We start from the raw sequence: 7,463 nt of genomic DNA on the forward strand, positions 1-7,463 counted from the left end.
GCCTCTTAGGCACCTCCAGGCACTCTCTGGCCTCTCCAAAGGCTGCTTGTTTCAGTCCCACCTTCACTCCTGTGACAACTCCATGCAGGCGCCAACAAACTCCACCTGAGCCCAACCCAACAGTGTCTGGCCTCGAGGCCACGCCGTCCACCACTGTTCACAAGGCGTCCCTGTTGGCCTGTGATATGGGTCGACTCTGTGTTCCTACCCAAATCTCATGTCAAATTCTAACATGTCGGGGAGGGACCTGGAGGGAGGTGCTTGGATCATGGGGGCGGATTTCCCCCTTGCTGTTCTCATGATAGTGAGTGAGTGCTCATGAGACCTGATGGTTTAAAAGTGTGGCACTGGCCAGAGGTGGCGGCTCACGCCTGTAATCCCAGCACTTTGGGAGGCCGAGTCGGGCGGATCACCTGAGGTCAGGAGTTTGAAACCAGCCTGGCCCACATGGAGAAACCCCGTCTCTACTAAAAATACAAAGTTAGCTGGATGTGGTAGTGCATGCCTGTCATCCCAGCTACTTGGGAGGCTGAGGCAGGAGAATCGCTTGAGCCCGGGAGGCAGAGGCTGCAGTGAGCCATTGCACTCCAGCCTGGGCAACAGAGTGAGACTCTGTCTCAAAACAAAAACAAACAAACAAACAAAAACGTCGGGGGGGTTAGTCTTGATGTAGGAGCTATTAAGACTCGAAGAAAGGCATTCTAATGATGGAATTATGGGCCCTGGGGTTGAAGGGGGTAATGTCAATCCAGATTTGCAGAGAGAGGAAAAGAGAGAGGGAAAGAGAGAGGGAGAGCACGAGCATGTTGGGGTGGGAAGGGATGCTACCATCTTTTGGTACCTTGTCTTCTTATGCCTCCTCTTCCTTCTGCCCTTGCCTCAAGGGCAGAAGGAAGACCCAAGCTTTTCTCTGCCTGGCTGTGCTGTGACATGCTTTTTTTTCACTTGTACATTCTGCTTCCCAAGGTGTTTCATCCCAGAGAAACACCTGCTCCCTCTGAAGGAGGTTGCCTGAATTATAAATGAGTCTCCAACGAGAAAATGTGCTCTTTTCCTTCTTTTTCAGAAGAAAAAGGTCCAGACAAGTGCCTACTGAATGTTCTTCTTTTTCAGAAGGAAACGAGAAAAAGAGGTAAACAAGTGGCCGAATGTTTCTCTGAGTATCCCCGGACAATGCAAACCTCACTTCCCTTTTCCTTGGACCCCTGGTTTGAATCTTGAAGCCACCCTCAGGGGAGTTGGCACTCATTCTGACCACCAACACTCTCGTGTGTTCTGGCCTTCCCCAACCCTGTTCCTTGCCCCCGCTCTTCCTCTGTGTGGGTGTGCCCTCCTTCTCCCCTGTCTCTACATGTACAAATACTATGTATTCAAGACTCAGAACAAAATGCTAGCTCCTCCAGGAAGCCTTCTTGGGTTCTCGAATTGGACATGATCTCTCAGTCCTCAGTCCTTTTCCTTCCTAACTTACCTGCCTCTGAGTGTAAGCATCCTGTGAGTGGGACTCTGGCCAGTTTCCCTTAGTCAGTCGGGTAAAAGGCCCCGCTCAAGGAAGTTGGTCAGGAAACAAAGGGGAAAGGCAGGAAGAGTGGAAAGAAGGGGAGGAGGGAGACTCTATGGGCCCAGACAAGTGTCTACTGAATTCAGAACATGGCAGGGTCAGTAGACGATTTTCTTTCCTTCTCCTTTGTGTGCGCTTCTGGGGCTGCTAATGACAGGTCACAGCAGAGAGTGTGGATCTGCCGCTCTCCGAGGGGCACTGTCTCAGGTGATTCTCTCTCACTGCTTCCCTCTCCCTCACTGAAAAGCCTGCATCCAAAGCCCATTGCTGGCTCCAGCGTGTGGACCTTGCCAGGAAGAACTGTGTAAGGACAAGACAAACATTAGGACTGAGTGCCAAGTGCCCAGTGAGTGGGGAGGGGGCTGTGCTGTGGGATGAGGAGCCCCTGAACCTGCTTTTCTCCTCGTCCTCCCCGCTCAGAGAACACCCTCCTCACCCTAACTGTCTATCTGGTTGTCTCCTGTGAGTTTGGTGTCCTCTTCTTCCATTAAAGGGAGAAGATTTCCTTTCTTAAACCTCTCTGAGGTTCAAGTCTCTGGTGGCTGGACCTATCATCTTACACATTTAGACAATGCTCTTCCACACATCGGCGGTCATCAAATATATGTGTGGAGTTACTAAAGATAGACGATTTCATTGAGTTATTAAAGATAGACTTTTTTTTTTTTTGAGATAGAGTCTTGTCTGTCACCCAGGCGGGAGTAGAGTGGCAAGATCTTGGCTCACTGAACCTCTGCCTCCCAGGTTTAAGTGATTCTCAGGCCTCAGCCTCCTGAGTAGCTGGGACTACAGGCTCCCGCCACCACGTCCAGTTAAGTTTTGTATTTTTAGTAGAGACGGGGTTTCACCATATTAGGCAGGATGGTCTCGATCTCTTGACCTCATGATCTGCCCGCCTTGGCCTCCCAAAGTGCTGGGATTACAGGCATGAGCCACCGCGCCCGGCCGTACATTCTTCACTCTCAAGATTATTCCCCAAAACACCTGACAGGAAAGTGGACAATCACCACCCGTTTCCTAGTTGAGGCACCCAAGGCCCAGAGAGTTAAATGATTTGCTGACAGTCCCAGGAGTAGTTACAGTGGAGTCAAAGCGGGTCCTGGGGCGTAGGCTGCTGGTGCAGTGCTCCTCACCCCTGTATAGCTTGCCTCCTGCTCAGGCTACCGGGCTCCTAGTTAATTAGGCAGCGAGGAACTCTGGGAGGAGCTGAAAGTGAGGGGAAGGGCCTGGAGAGGCTGGCATAGGGTGAACAAACCAGAATGGCATGTTTTAATTGATCTTTGATTGTGCCAACGACTGCAGGCTACCAGGGCAAGCAACTGCTGCTTCTGAGTCAGCACCCTCTCGTGAGACTGGGCCTGCCCGGAGTGCAGGCGCTGCTGGCTCTTTCCCCCACCCCCGGCCCGAGCTCCTTGTGTGGGAAGTGGGTCTGTACAAAGCAAAAGGTTTCTCCTTTAATTGGCCAAATAGCTGGGAGCCTGGAGTCCTGGGAATGCTGTCCAGGGTCACCTACAGCTCTCCCCATCCTTCCACCCGGCTTGTCCTGGAAGCCCCAGGAGACCCAGTTCTGCGGATGCAGCTAGACACCGCTCTGAAGACGCTGCAGGGAGCTGTGGAAGCACAATATACTTTGTGAAGAAATTTGAAAACTTCAGTGCTACTTAGCAAGTTTCTTGGCATTAGCACTTATCCAGGGACTCCCAGGGGGCACCTACCCAGCTATAACGCTGGAGAAAGAAATATTCCAGTAGGAAGAAAGAAACTCTCTCCAATCTCACTGCAGGCCTTGATATTTGGAAAGATCTCATCACCAGACTGGGTGAAGGACCCCGGACTTTGAGTTTTGGACTCACATAGCCAGTGGCTTGCTTGGCATCTTCAAAAAGATATCTAACAGGCATCTCAACCCTAACAGAAGTCTTGATTCCTTCCCTCTCATCCCCAACATAAGCCCCTACTAATGTTACCCATTTCAGTAAAGTAAATGGTTTCGGCTTAAGCCAAAAACCTAGACTCCTCCTCGATTCCTCTCTTTCTCACGTCTCCACAGCCAACGTATCGGCAGGATCTCCTGGCTCGACCATCCCAAGGTATCTCGAATCTGTCCACTTCACTCCTTCTCCATTGCTGCCACGTGCTTCCAAGCCACCAGCATCCATTCGAATAACTCAGTTCAGTCTGTCCTTGGCCACCCTGGCTCTGTGACAACCATTTTCCCATACAGCATCCCAAGACCCTAGGCGATCTGGCTGCTGTCTACGTCTCCCACAATGGGCTTCTCTTCCTTCAGGTAAGAACTGAAATGTTACATGACCCTGTTCAGTGTCATCAGTATACTGAGCAGAATCAGCCATTTTAATACTTATTCATTTGTGTTTGTCATCACGCCTCCCTCATTTGATGAGGGCAGACCGTGTAAGTTTTATGAGGGTGGATCATGTCTTATTCTCTGCTAATTTCCCAGTTTGCATGTACGTTCATTTCCTAGGGCCACAGTAACAAAGTACCACGAACTAGGTGGCTTAAGACAACAGAAACTTGAGCCAGGCATGATGGCACGCACCTGTAGTCCCAGCTACTCAGGAGGCTGAGGCAGGCGGATCTCCTGAACTCAGGAATTTTAACTAAAAAATAAATGTATCTGTTGTAGTTTTAGAGGTTAGACATTGGAAATCAGGGTGTTGGTGGAGCCATGCCCTCGCTGAAGCCTCTAGGGGAGGATGCTTCCTTGTGTCGTCTAGCTTCTGGTAACTGCGGGCTTTCCTTGGCTTGTGGCAGCCTCACTCCCACCTGTGCCTCCATCTGCACGTGGCAGCCCTCCCTCTGCATCGATGACTCTCTCTCTTCCTCACTCCCATCTCTGCCTCCATCTTCACATGGCAGTCCTCCCTCTGTATCAATGACTCTGTCTCTTCCTCGCTCCCACCTCTGCCTCCATCCGCACATGGCAGCCCTCCTTCTGCATCGATGACTCTATCTCTTCCTCACTCCCATCTCTGCCTCCATCTTCACATGGCAGTCCACCCTCTGTATCGATGACTCTGTCTCTTTTCCTATTCTTATGGGGATGCTCAGTCATATTGGAGTCAGGCCCACCCTGCTCCAGCATCACCTCATCTTGATTACATTGGCAAAGACTGTATTTCCAAATAAGTCAAATTCACAGGTACCAAGAGTTAGGGCTTTGACATATCTTTTGGGGGGATACAACTCAACCCATAATAATGTAGCATAGTAGATCTCAAAAACCATTTTAGAAATGAAGGGACCGTTTCAGTCAGTAAGAATACAGTGAGCTAACTTCCAGAGTAGCAAATACAAGAACTTGCGGCTGAACACACAGGTAGAAGGAAGCCTGAGACCGTATAAAGCCTAAGCAACACACTGGCAAGAGAACATCCAAATTAACCAGTTATTTGGCATTGCACGATTTTTTAGGATCTTAGAACTGAATTTAAAATTTTTCCTACTGATCTCAATACACTAGCCATCAAGGCAGCCTGTAGTTTATAAATGCCTCTAACGATACCCTGTCTCTGGCTCTTCATAGAAGAGTGGGCATGTGTAATGGCTGAAGATACAAAAACTCTGAGAAATGACGTGACTTTCCTAGGAAATGGCAGGGCCAGGATGGGGACCCAAGCTAGGCTGACTCCAGAGCTTGGGTATTCAGAAAGGAAAGTGATTCTGTAGATTGCTTTCATTACACACACACACACACGCACGCACACACACACGCACATACGCACACACACACACATGTGCACACACACGCACACTACAAAAAAAGACCCTGTGATGAGGACCCTATCACAGAACCCAAGAAGGATGAAATCTCAGGGGTAAGATTAAGTCTCAAATGACTCCAAGACAAAGCAGAACGTCCTAAGAGTGTCGCCAAAAGTTCTAATGAAACTCAGAAATGGGACTGTAAGTCTCTCTAGCTATGACCCTTAGGGAGAGCTTCATGGCAAGGAAGGTGCAGAGTGGGGGAGGGAGATCTCCTTGATCTGGGTCTGGAGGGGAAATGCAAGTTTCATAGGTGAAAATGCATTCTGAGAAGAGGAAGTAACTTGAGCAAAGGAGATAGAAAGGATAAGATATATTTAGAAATATGGGAAACAGAGGAAAACATGGGCAAAAAGTGAGTTGGGACCATCAGCTGATTCTTCGTGAGGACCCTCCAATGGGAGTGACACTGCCTTGGGGTTCCAGCCCCAGCTCAGATCCCCCCCGGGCCTCCTGGCCTGTTTTCTCATCTGTAACTGAGAGGGTTTCCCACAGATGCTAAGTGGGGCCTCGTGTTCTTCAGAAAAGCTGCTTCGATAGGGTTTCCCATTCAACTGCCTGGCAAGACTTCATCTTAAGAACGTCTGGCCAAGTGCGGTGGCTCACGCCTGTAATCCCAGCACTTTGGGAGGCCAAGGTTGGTGGATCACCTGAGATCAGGAGTTTGAGACCAGGCTGGCTAACATGGTGAAACCCTGTCTCTACTAAAAACACAAAAAATTAGCCAGGCATGGTGATATGCATCTGTAATCCCAGCTACTCGGGAGGCTGAGACAGGAGAATCACTTGAACCTGGGAGGCAGAGGTTGCAGTGAGCTGAGATCGTACCATTGCACTCCAGCCTAGGCAACAAGAGCAAGACTAAAAAAAAAAAAAAGAAAGAAAGAAAAGAAAAAAAGAATGGTTTTCATGCCTTAGAAATGTCTAAACGCCATTTGTCTCAATAAACGAATTCCCTCTAACTCTATAATCCTATTTCTTTCTGCTGCAGGCCTGAGCGTTTGTCTGGTTTATTATTCAAATGAAGCATGACTCTCTTAGGATTTACCAGCTTACTCTGAATTCTCTATGGCCATATTAAGTCATTTGACCTGTTTCCAGTGGAAAATCCATTTTTATTTACATCCTTAGGTGAAAGAGCCTGATGGGGCCAAAAGAGTGCTAGGGAGCAAATCTGCAGCTCTGGCTCCATGCTCTAATAACAAATATCATTCATAAAGAAGTATAAACAAATGAGTATTTGAATACATGCTAACTAGCAACACCATCTTGGGCAAGCCTCCTTGTCTCTCTGACCCATCTCTCAAATGGGAACAACGCCTAACTGGTCTGCCTCACAGCATTTTTGTGAGACTCAAATGAGAGAATGCATCTTTACGAACTGTGGTGTGTGGTGCTAGGGGAATCCAGGCTCGGGAGAGCAGCTCTCCTGGTCAACAGTGGCGGGGCAGTTTGACTGTGAGACCTCAGTGACTGATTTTCTCCAATAGCATTTCTCAGTTTGCATGTATGAAAGAATAAGCAAGAAAGAATCAATGCATGTGCTGCCTTTCTTAGATGTTTCACCTCACCCCAAGTCCCAGTTAGCCTTCTCAAGGTCACTGAAACTAAGATTTGTCATGAAACCTGGCAGAAACCAACTAGAAGGAGCCCTGGCCAAGATAAACCCCAGGGAAGACAGAGGCAGAAGGTCTTACATAGCTTCCACAGATGTTGATCAGTTCCTTCCAGAAGTTGTGAGCTCAAGACAGGGCTTTGAAGGTTATTTTTGAGCTCCTCATTAAAGTCACATCATTTGGCCAAGGAATGAATGGGCACACTGTAGGCTGCAGCTGAAGGAAGCACTGATTCTTCCATGGAACATATTCTCTGTCGGTTCAGCTATTTACCAAAACTTAACCAAATGACATGTCCCTCTTTATCCCAAACCACCATCCCCACCAGTTTTTCTAACCTTGCATTGCTAGAGCTATTTCTCAGGTGATTTGAATATGCTAGTCTTCTCGATGAAAGAATTGAAACATAGGCCAGGTGCAGTGGCTCACACCTGTAATCCCAGCACTTTGGGAGGCCAAGGCAGGTGGATCACCTGAGGACAGGAGTTCGAGAGCAG

The sequence above is a fragment of the Colobus angolensis genome, unplaced genomic scaffold, assembly GCF_000951035.1.
Source record: "Colobus angolensis palliatus isolate OR3802 unplaced genomic scaffold, Cang.pa_1.0 Scaffold54, whole genome shotgun sequence".
In the NCBI taxonomy this organism is placed as follows: domain Eukaryota; kingdom Metazoa; phylum Chordata; class Mammalia; order Primates; family Cercopithecidae; genus Colobus; species Colobus angolensis.